This window comes from Pteropus alecto, unplaced genomic scaffold (assembly GCF_000325575.1).
Source record: "Pteropus alecto unplaced genomic scaffold, ASM32557v1 scaffold139, whole genome shotgun sequence".
NCBI lineage: Eukaryota > Metazoa > Chordata > Mammalia > Chiroptera > Pteropodidae > Pteropus > Pteropus alecto.
Window position 1 is genome coordinate 2,957,104 of NW_006443567.1, and position 12,789 is coordinate 2,969,892.

The following is a 12,789-nucleotide window of genomic DNA, read 5'->3' on the forward strand; positions in this document are numbered from 1 at the left end:
GAGGAAGAGAACGATGGTATCAATTGCATAATTAGGGTAGTCTAATGCTATAATAAAACATCCCAAAGACTCAGTGTCTGGACACAAGAAGAGTTTCTTCTTTCTAACAATCTAATACAGGTCCACAAGGACACAGACATTGGTTGAGGGGTGGGCTGTTGCATATAGTAGGTTTTAGGGGGTCAGCTCAGGAGTGATATGGTCACTTCCACTCACATTCAATTGGCCAGCATTCAGTCATATGGACATATCTAGCTGCAAGGGTGACTGGGAAATATAATCTAGCTATGTGCCCATGAAGAAGAGACATGGACACTGGTGAGCACTCACAGACTCTAGTGAGTCTAGTGAGCATTTTGAGTTGCAGTAGTATTTTTGCATCAATTTCCAGGGCAGTTATTGCATTTGGGATTATTTTTCCCAAGGTGCTTTCCTGAAGTTTTCCAGAATACCCAGATTGTCCCTGACTAATAAAAGAAGCAGAGATATTCCCTCCTCAACCAAGATTCCCATGAAAATTTCTTGGTATCTTGGTCCTTTTGTCCAGTCTTTTTTGCATTGAACCATCTCCAATCTGAAGTTGAATCATTAGACTCTGATCCCTGACCTTATATCTTCTCTGCTTCTTATCTTTAGTCATTTAACCCAGTATCTGACCTTCATCCATGTTAGGCACTACTTGTTCTATGTACAATGCTTTGATGAGTTGTCTATATTTCCTTCTGTGTCTGAACTCCATCCATCTCCTACTTCCTGACCTGACACTGGGTTGTCAGGTTGGCATCTCAAAAGGACTCTGTGTCATCTTACCTAGAACCGATTGCGTACTGGAGAATGAAGAAATACTTTTACTTGCCTTGGTTTCTAGGGAGTAATTGATGAACTACTCACAGTTGAGTTCACGCTGTTACCTGCCTAGTGTCTTTTGGTATCTCAAGTGTGTGGAAGCAAACCGATGGATGTGGTACAGCCTGACATGGCTTATCTGGAAAAGGATTGCTGATGGACAACTGTAACCAACATGATCTCACAAAATATCAAAATATATGTTATGGTAAAAACATTCAGTGTATAAAGGACAACCCCCCCCCACCATAAATATCGGAAGCTGGGGTTTGATTTTGTTAGCTCTGTCTGCACTGACATTGAAAGAAACTATTTGTTTCTTACCCATAGGGGCTTCTGAGTGTAACTCCTTTTTCAGTACACAGTACAAGTTTTCTGTGATATGTTTTAAATGAGGCCTTCATTCAAGCAATTTCTGTGCTCTGCTCATGTCTTGCTATCCAACAAAGTGCTAGGCAAACAAAATGCCTGGGGCCTATGACAAACCATGGGTATTAAAGTCCAGAGCTATTTTTAAAATAACATTCTCTTTCTGATTATAAAAGTAATGCATAACAATGACTTTTGAGTCTATACTAAGAGCTCAGTACTCAGGACTCAGTGTTTTGCATGCATTGGCTAATCTTCACAACTTTCTGAGGTAAATATTATGATTTCTATTTAACATTGATGGAAACTGAGGTCCAAAGAAATCCAGTATCTTGTTTAGGAAATGGTAATGCTAGCATTAGAATCTGGGTCTTCTAACACTGGGACTGCATAATTTACTGCTGCCAAATCCTGCCTCTATACATGACTATTACAGCAAATTTGAAGAGCATAAAATGTAATGAAGGAATAAACAACAGGGATAAAAAATATTCATAATACCTTAACCTAGAGATATCTATTTTATTTGGTACATTTTCTTCAAGTATTTATCCCTGATGGACAGGCATTTAAAAAAAAAATGAGCAGGTTTTATGGATGTTTTGTACTCCACTTTAACATTTAACCTCTTATTGTGAGCATACTTTCGAGTCATTAAATTTTGTTGAAAGCATTTTCATAGTTGCATGCCATTCAGCTATACCATAATTTATTTAACCAGGTGCTTATTGATGGACATTTTTCTGCTTTCAGTTTTTGCTATTACAAAACCAATCATAACTAATTGTATCATGAATCCATTTGACTATTTTTTGACTGATTATTTCCTTGTTATAAATTTCTAGTAGATTACTATTTTAAATATATACACATGTATAAGGCGCTTGACACGTATCGTCAAACATAACAGATTCTTGATAGTATCTATGTATCAATCAGCCATAATTGACTTTAATATACTGCATAATGATTCTAACCAATACTAGAGGCATCTTTTTTTACATAGCCATTGAATATAAAATAGATTAGGATTATTTTGAATTACCAAATCATCTTCCTTATCTAAAGATCTATATTTTGGGAATATGAGAAAGACTGAGCCTCAGCCTTACCAGCTCACAAAGGGCTTGATGAACTCAGGAAACTTGAGGTAGAGCTGGATAGCATCTATAGTAATATATGGCTACCAGGACGGAGGATCTGCAGGTCAGAGGCTGAAGTTGTTCTACCTACTAGAAGGATTATTCTTGTTGCAACATTTGCAGGTACATTCCATTTGTGAGAGTGGCATTCTTGGGTAAAAAAGAGGTAAAAATAACTCTGAGCACACAGTCTCTTTCAGCTTAGAGATTGAATTTAAACTACCACCCATTCGAAGCTGTCATGACTTTCCCTATGTAATGACCTTGCAACAGTGCTATCAGTCACACAGATTAAGTACTATCATCCTCACTTTACAGAAAACAATAGTAACAATGGAAATTTATCAAGCACATACTATAGGACATGCATTGTCTAATACTTTGCATGTATTATTTTCCTTAATGCTCAAAAGAACCCTATGAAATTGGCACCACATTTCATAGATAAGGACAATGAGAAACAACAATTTAAAATAACTTATTTAAAGTCACAAATTTAGCAAATGACAGAACTGGGATTCAAACCTACTTTGTCTCCAGAGAAATCTCAGAATGGTTAAATACCTCGTTTAAAGTTCCTCAGAGACTAAGCAGTGGAATTGGAACCCATGTCCTGGTGTCAGCGTTCAGTAAATTTTTCCTCTACCCCTAGGTTCCACTGTAGCCACTTGGATGCAGTTGGCAATTTCAGCCCTCATTTAAAGTGCCCAACAGTGTTAAAAGTCTCTCAAGCACAGACTAAGTTTGCTTACACAGTAGCAAATCATTGGGTTTGTTCTCTGACATCAGTGCATGCCACTGTATGTGTCTGTACCTGTGAGGACCCAAAAACTCCCACAGACACCTTTTTGCTAATGAGTAGGTAGAGGAAATGAGAGATAAAATAACTTGTCCAAGGTGACATAGCTGGTAATGAAAGTAGAGCTCATAATACTCATCTCCCAGAGATGTTGAGAGCATTATATGCATGTTGGAAAGTGCCTGTCACAAAGTAAGCATTTGGTAAATGATAGTAAATATTAATAATGATGATGATGATAACTATCCTATTACTATTATAGAATGATTAGGTCTTCTGCCTCGTGAATCCTCATGTCCTCAAATCAAGACCAGTGGCTTCGTTCCTTGTCTAAACAGACCAAATACTGCCTGACAGATATGCAAATATTGATTCTACTGTGTATGAAGAATGCCTCTTAGAAAGTTGCTGGTAAGCTAGGAGAACCTGGCTAACCCTGAGATCCTCAGAGCTGTACCATCCGTACCCAAACTACAGAGGCTTCTAAGCAGAGGCATTATTTTCAATGTGTCATAGATATCTTTGATAAGCAGGGGCACTTCTACTTTTGTGTGCTATACTTGAACATGAGTCTGCTTTAACATGACAGGAAGCAACAAGCTACCCAATCCCTGCTATTTTAAGTGTTAAATAGCAAAATTCTTTGGCAGTCTAGGAAACTTCTCTCTACAGAATGTGCTGAAACAGTGGAATTGAATTAAATGGGACCTCATATCTAGTGTATTTCACCACCAGCATATTTTATTTATCCTTGCTAGACTGTACGAATGGGCAATTTTCCTTCTGGATGAAAGGACTCTCTAGTAACTGAACTCTAATTTTTTAAAGGAGAATTAATGGGCCCCTGTTTTGAAAGAAGAGGCCACTTTGGCTGGGAGAAATTAATAGTTTTCTGTTATGGTATTCTCTTTACCACTGAAATGTATGGTGTGTAGATTCTAGCTTGATTTTTTTCCTATGAACAATGAATGTGAATAGTGAAACTCTGTACTCCTTTGTTATCAAAACCATATGTTCTAGTGATGCTAGAACCAGACACAGCTCTGGATTGGAGCTCTGGCTATAATCGTACTGGGGATCACATCATTGCCATGTACATTAGTCTTCTCATTGAGAAATGGGAAAATGGAGCAAGCCATGTCCCTCAAAGGGGCATAGTGAAGAAAGGTTTGTATCACTTGTCCTCTCCAAACAACTGTGTGCTGTGTGCTGTGTGCTGACATGGCCAGGCTAGCCATTACCCTGAGATCAGGCAGGAAAGTATGGCAGGCAGTATAAACACATTCCTATTATCAGAAATAAAATAGAAAATAAATAAATTAATGAAACACTTGATTTTCACTGAGTGTCAATTATGTGAAAGAGTCAAGCACCTATAATGTGCTAGGATATTGTAGTAGATGCTTTACTACTAGTATTGCCAAAACTCAGAACAATTATGTGGGATAGGTACTATTATTCTCATACCCATTTTACAGATGAGGAAACCAAGGCACAGATAAATACTTTTCCAAGGATAGCCAGTAGAAGGCAAGGCTGAGATGGAACCTACGTAGTTTAATTCCAGAACATGTGTTCTTAACTACTAAGCCCAGTTTTTTATCAGCATAAAAACAGATGCATTATTGAAGACAGCAGATCAATAAAGAGATTTTACAGTGTATTCATTAGAATACTTGTGTCATCATCACCACCATACAGATAGAACAACTGAGGCACACAATATCTTCCTTCAACTATCTAGCTTGTATGATACAGAGCTGAGACTCAAACTCCAGTTTTTCTGATTCTAAAACACCAGCTTGCAAGGAGGCTATGAAGATCGATAAAACTGCCTTTGCCCATTGCAAATTTGTGTTCTAATAAGTGAGGAATGGACCCTGGATGTGAATTATTGTAATTCAAAGTCCAAAGTAATAACTTCCATATAAGTAATGAAAAAGAAGAAAGAGAAGGAGGGGAGAAGGGAAAGGGGAGGGAGAGAAAATGGGGAGGAAGGAGACAGAGAAAGAGAAGTAATCTTGTAGAAGAGAGAAATACCATTTCTGTTCATGAATGGCTCTATGGAATAGGAGGAATTAAGTGCATACTTGAGGGATGGAAAGACTTGAATAGACAGAGTCTTCTTTTATTTAGAGCCTGCTGTATGTCAGGTATTACACTAGGTTCTTTAAATCCATTAAGGCTGGGTCTCACAAGAGCAATGTCATTATTCCCAGTTCATAGCTGAGGAAACAGGCAAAGCAAGATGATGTTGCCAAATGTGGGTGAATGGCATGAACAAAGATCTGGCACAGGGTCCACAAATAGAGATGTTGCTGGAACAGATAATTCACTGTAGCATTGGAAAGGGTACACTCGACCCAGATTACAGGAGCCCTGGGACTTTGTCCCATTAACAATGGATAGTTGGTCAAATTTCCTGAGAAGGCTGAAAGAAGATAATGAGAGCTGCTCCTCAGGCACTGGTTTGAAAAGATGAATTGAATGGCAGTAACTAGAATAAGTACAGATGCTGTTTCTGTACTCCAAGCACAGTGCAATAGGCACAGGCCCAGAGGCATGATTCTGGGGCCAAGTTCTGTCATTGATTAGCTGTGTGGTCTTAGGCAAGCCATTCTATCTCTCTTGACCCTCTGTTGTCCCAGCTATAGATGAAGATGATAATATAATGTACCTGCCTCACGAGGATGCTGTGAGGAGTAAACCAGACAAAATATATGAAATGTTCTGCTCAGCGCCAGATCCATAGTAATCATGAAGTAAATTAGAACCCCTATTTTGTTACATGAGAAACAGGGATACTAGTTTGGAGGCTGTTAAAGTAATCCATGCACAAGGTGATAAGGGCCCAGCCTAAGATGGTGACTAGAGAGGATCAGAAGAGGGGAAATAATGATAATTGAAAGGCAGTGACTCCTTGCATGGCTAGGTTGTTGAGAATTTTTTTTTTAACTTTTGCCAGAATATTGTGCTGTCAAATGCAAAACAGATTTGAAAGTGAAAATTATCTATTGTATGCACTGTACTATTTGTACAGCTTTTGTTAGAATGCAAGACATTGACTCCAATTTTGTTATATCTATATCTATCATTCTTTAAGCTTTCAGTGTGTTGATGTCATATCTCCCAAAGCCTTTCCATTTTGGAACTATTGAAATGAAAGATTTTGAGATAAAGCAAAGGATTTGACAATATAAGAAAATGAGCCCTACAATGGAAAATTGAGTCTCATATTTAAAATCTTTTATTCTGTGATTCCAAAAAACTTGCCTTTTCATCATTTCCATCATATTTTCTGAACTGACATAACTGTATAGATACTAAATCTGATATTTAATTAAAGGAAGGTCATCTGTTCATGTAATTGCTTTGCAAGATAATTAGTCATTTGTCTTAGGTAGCTAGAACTGAATGTATCTACCACACACCCATGCCAGCTATTTGATACATAGATCAGTCCCTGGAGAGAATGGGCTTAGGAATTCAATGAGTGTAACATACCTTTGATTTCAATATTCAGCCTATAATAAAAAAAAAATCTGGAATGCCAACCTGCAACCCTTTCTTAAAATGAATTTATTAGTTGATCATTAAACATAAAGTATATGCCACAAAATTAATTTTATGGTGAAGATGGCTAGAGTCTGGATAAATGGACAATTAACCTCTCCTCTGAGAACAGATCTGTAATCATAATTGCTAATAAAAAATACAATTCACATGCATGCATAAGACAAAAATAACCCCTCCCCTTCTCTTAGGCATTTGATGCCAAAAAGCTCAATCCGTAAGATCTAGTAGGACTAATTTGTTTCATTTTTTCTTCTTCACCTTAACAACGGAAATCAAGTTTTCATATGGAGCTCTCCTATCTTGTTTACATTTAATTCTCCAGCATCCCTTATTTGAAATCTAAAGCTTGTGTTTATACTGGAATATATTATTAGGTAGATTTTGAATACCTAGTTAAAATGAAGAGAGCATATAAATATCATTAGGAGGCTTTAAAATCATAATTCACATGATAGATCAATCATTTATATGTCTATACATTGAAATGTTAAATATCTCTGAATGAAAAATAAGAGAAATGACATATACTTTGAGATTCCACATACTTTGATAACTCCTCTGCTGCAGACAATAGTATTGATGGATAAAATGTGGAAAAGATAAACAAAAGAACTCATCTGGTCTTGGATTAGAAGACAGACATCTCCATGGATTAGACACAAAAAAGAAAAACACCAGTGTGAGCAGGGCTGAGTGTTACTGACTTTCTCTTCTAATAATAGGCAATGATGGCCAAGAAGTTAGGTCCTCTTGGAGAAGACACCTAACATGCTCCATACATGAAGAGGGATCAAGACTAACTCTGTGCTTAAAATCAAGAACTAGGAATGGGGAAGAAAACAGTTCACCTTGTCTCATAAAAGGAAGCTGCAAAATGTGAACTGAGACCATACCCCTGCAAGATATAGGCCTTAGGAAACAGGAGGACCCAGACATAGACTCATGACCTAGGAATGAGCTAAATTGTCCATTTGTTCTTTTTTTTTTTATATTAGGATTTTATTGGGTGAGTAATGTTCTATAGTACAGGCTGTTAGCTTTAAACTCTGCCCCAGTGTTGTTAACCAGAGTCTCCAGGAACAAGCTTAATACATTTAAAAAAATAACAAATCATAAAAAAAACTATCAGAAACAAGATCTCTGAAAGAGGCCTTTGGTTAATTTATTATAAACAAAGATTTGCACAGAATTGTTTGGTACTAAATCATTGCTTAGTTTTTTTTTTCTTCAAGTTTAAACTGCTTTTCTATTCTAATTATTATTGAACCAAGTTAATTGGTAAATCGTAGCACAATTTAGATGAGGATTTCTATAAATCTTGCTCTGTAGGGCTGTTGGCTAATCTTTTGTCCCCAACATTACCACTGGGCGGAAACTCCAAACTGAGTCTGTAAGATCTGGTTTGGGAATAGGGACCTCTAGGGATGGATAGAGACAATCATAAAACCGCTAGATGGGAAGGGATGAAAATAGAAACAGGGAAAAAAAGGCCCTAGGTATATTTCTTTTAAAAAGGTACTTGCGCAACATGGAGAATAAGTTCCTCCTTCAACAATTTTATGTCCCAGCTGCCTAACTCCCCTCACTAGGCCTTGCTAAGAATCTACAAGTCCACACAAATATAGATAAATGATCAATAAATGGAGGGTTAGTGAGAGCAGTATCTATGTGGGCTATAACTAGTGGTGCTAATTTTGATCATTTAGTTACGGTGGTGTCTTCTAGATTTCCCTATCGTAAAGTTACTATTTGCCCTTTTGTTATTAATAAGTGTGTTGTAGAGGAGATCGTTTGAAAATATGTAAATACGCCATTTAGTTTTCCCTGATAAGATGCACCAAGAAGGACACATCATTTTTCTGATATCTATTTCTGTCCAAATCATGTAACCTGGAATTAATCATGAGGAAAAATTAAACAAACCCAAAATGATAAACATTATACAAAATAAATGGCCTGTACTCTTCAAAATTGTCAAGATTATGGAAGACAAAGAGATGCTGAAAGACTGATCCAGAGTGAAGGACACTAAAGAAACATGACAGCTAAATGCAATACTTGATCCTGGATTGGATCTTTTTTCTATAAAGGACATTAATGAGACAATTCATGGAATATATAAGACCTGTAGGTTATACTACTGTATCTGTGCTAATTTCCTGATATTTGATAATTGTACTATAATTATGTGAAAGAATGACTTTTGAAATAGAATACACACTAAATTATGAGGGATAAAGAGGGTTGTGCCAACAACTTTCTTTTAAACCTAGCAGTTCAGAAAATATATATGTAATTATGTGTGTTTATGTATATATGATGTTAATTAACATTTGTGGAATTTGGATTGTGGTACATAAGAATTATTTTACTATTTTTGCAGCTTTTCTGGAGGTCTTAAATTATTTAAAAATAAAAGAAAATCAATATGACAATAAAAGCACTATACTATCAAGGCTAGTGTTATTGTGCCTATCACTTGCTTAAGTGATAGTTAAAGGTAAATTTTACAATTTTAACTACATTTAATTAAAAAATTAAGAAAGATTGAAAATTTATGAATGAAGTATTCAACTTAAGAAACCAGAAAAAAGGAAAAAATAAATTAGAAAGAAGGAAATCGTAACAAGCAGAAGAAATTAATGAGTTTGGTGGAAAACAAACTGCAGACGGGATCAACAAAATCAAAAATTGGTTCTCTGGTAGAAAAAAAAAGAGTGGGTACAATGAGAAAATGTCAACAATGGTCAAGAAAAGACTATTTTAGGAAAAAAGGAAAAAGCAATTGTACAGATAAGAGATTTCAATGATCATAAGTTAAAGCTATAATCAAATTTATGCCAATGAAATTGAAAACTTAATAATTTCCTAGAAAATTTATGAAAAGTGAACAAAACAAAAATCTCCATAAACCAATAAACATCAATGAAAATGAATTGGTATTCAAAGTTTTTCTACCTTAAAAGATACTAGGTTCAGAAACTTTTACAAAAAAATTTTACCAAACCTTCAAGCATTGGGTAATTGCTCTTTTACAAACTGTTTCAGAGAATAGAAAACCTAGGGGAGCTATATCTAAGAGCTTTTGGAAGAATTGAGCAGAGGATCCTGCTCTACCTGGTATAAAAATTTCCTATAAAGCTATGTTAATTAAGGCACTGTGTCTTGGTGTAGGGAGGGACAAAAACACTGATGGGCTAGAATGGAGAGCCTAGAAATATACTCATATGTGCATGAAACCTGGATATATGTCAGATATGGCATATCAAATTAGTGGGGGAAAAGGAAGTATCATCCAATATATGGTTCTAGTAGAAACCTCTATTACACATAATACAAAACCAAACACAGGAGAAAATCTTTACAATCGTAAGACAGGGAAAGTTTTCTTAAACAAAACCAGACGACATAAAATAACACAAAAAGAAAAAGCACAAATCATGGAGGGAACAAGTGATCAATTTGATTCTATACTAAAAATTTGTGCAAAAACACCATAACCCAGCCTCCTCATAATACAGTATGACCTCATTTGTTAAATGTTGAAAAATACACACACTAATAGTATACATTGTTTAAGAATTCATATGTATGGTGTACAATTATTTAAAAATATGCACACCAACTTTAATACTGAATGCCTAATTAACAAGAGGATAAGTGGGGAATGGAATTCATAAGTACAGTGGAGTTCTTAATCCTATCTGAAATGGTCCAATGAAGTCTGAAATAAATATGGGCTAAAATTAAGATCTGATAACACAGAATATAGGTAAATGGGTATTTTTTAACATCATCTATTCATATCTATGTGCTTGAAATACCAGTACCCTGTATCTAAGAAATGTGCTGTACTAGAAAAGTATCAGTCTACATCATGGTTGAAGTCCAGTCTCTACCACTTGTTAGCTGTGTGACCTTGGTCAGATTTCCTAATTTCTTAGAACCTCAGTTTCTTAATTTGTAAATTAGGGATAATTGTACTACTTAAAGCATTGCTGTGACAATTAAATGATGAGTAGAAAGGGTTTTCACAGTGATTGGTACATAATAAGAATTCAATACAGTCTTACCTTTGTGATCATTTTCAACAATTGACCAAATTTTGATTTTTTTGGCAGTCTTATTTTTTTTATTGTGGGATAGTTGAGGTATAACATTATATTAGTTTTGGGTATACAAAGTAATTATTTGATATTTGTATATATTACAAAATGATCACCACAATACATTTAGTTAACATCTGTCATTATTTATAGTTAAAAGTTTTTTCTTGTGTTGAGAAATTTTAACATCTACTCTCTTAGCAGCTTTCAAATATGCAATACAATATTTTTAACTGTACTGACCATGCTGTATTACATCCCCAGGACTTATTTATTTTATAACTGAATATTTGTATCTTTTGACCCCCTTCATCCATTTCACTCACTCCTACCACCTACCTCTGTTCTTTTAGATCCCACATATAAATGAGATCATACAGTATTTGTCTTTGTCTGACTTATTTCACTTAGGATAATGCCCTCAAGGTCTATCCATGTTGCTGCAAATGATAAGATTTCATTATTTTTATGGCACTCTGAATAATATTTCATTGTGTGTGTGTGTGTGTGTGTGTGTGTGTGTGTGTGTGTGTGTGTGTTTTCTTGATCTAATCACCTGTCTATAGGCTAGCTGTAATTGAGGTTGTTTATATCTTGGCTATTGTAAATAATATGGCAAAGGTTTATGAACACGGGGTGCATAAACCTTTTTGAATTAGTGTTTACATTTTCTTTTGATAAATAACCAGAAGTAGGATTACTGGATCATGTGGCACTTATATTTTTAATTTTTTGAGTAACCTTCATTCAGTTTTCATAGTGGCTGTACCAATTACATTATCACCAATTGTGTGCATGGACTCTTTTTTCTCCACATTCTTGACACTTGTTATTTCTTGTCTTGTTGATAATAGCCATGCTAACAGGTGTAAGGTGATATCTCATTGTTGTTTTGATTAGCATTTTCCTAATGTTTAGTGACATTGAGAATCTTTTCATGTACGATTTGGCCATCAGTATGTCTTCTTTGGAAAAATGTTTTATCGGGGCCTCTGCCCATTTTTTTTTTTTTAGGCAAAGCAACCCTTGGTTGACCTCACAGATTGCAAGGACCTTGTCGGTTTACAATCTCTTATTTTTAATTTTTTTTACACATACAGCACCTGGTCTTCCTAGGTGGTCTCCCATCCAAGTACTAGCCAGGCCCAACCCTGATTAGCTTCTGAGATCAGATGGAATTGGGCTTGTTCAGGGTGGCATGGCTGTAGACCTCTGCCCATTTTTTAATTAGATTGTTTGTGGGGTTTTTTTTGGTAATGAATTGTATGACTTCTTTATATATTTTGGATATTATTCCCCTGTAAGATATATGATTTGCAAATATTTTCTCCCATTCAGTAGGTTACCTTTTCATCTTGTTGATTGTTTCTTTTGCTCTACAAAAACTTTTTTGTTTCATGTAGTCACACTTGTTTATTTTTACTTTTGTTGCCTTTGTTTTGGGTGTCAAATTCAAATAATCTTCACTGAGAATGATGTAGGAAGCTTACCCACCTATGTTTTCTTCTAGAAGTTTTCTGGTTTCAGGTCTTACATTCAAGTCTTTAATCCATTTTGTTAATTTTTATATATGGTGTAAGATAGTGGTCTAGTTCATTCTTTTGCATAGAGATATCCAGTTTTCCCAACAACATTTATTGAAGAGATTTTCCTTTCCCCATTGTATATTCTTGGGTCCTTTGTTATAACTTAATTGACCTTATATGTGTGGGTTTATTTCTGTGCTCTCTACTCTGCTCTATTACGATTTATGTGTCTGTTGTTATGTAAGTACCATACTGTTTTGGTTATGATAGGTTTGTAATATAGTTTGAAACCAGGGAACATAGCATGAGGCCTCTAGGTTTGTTTCTTCTCAAGATTGATTTGGCTATTTGGGGGTATTTTGTAGTTCCATATGAATTTTAGGATTGTTTGTTCTATTTCTGTGAAAATTGCCATTGGAACTTTA

At 35.5% G+C, this 12,789-nt stretch overlaps 1 pseudogene; it reads right to left on the minus strand.

The window, feature by feature from the left end:
* Positions 1–11,929: 11,929 nt before the first annotated feature.
* On the minus strand, positions 11,930–12,048 carry LOC112472894 (annotated as a pseudogene).
* Between the last annotated feature and the right edge of the window lie 741 nt (positions 12,049–12,789).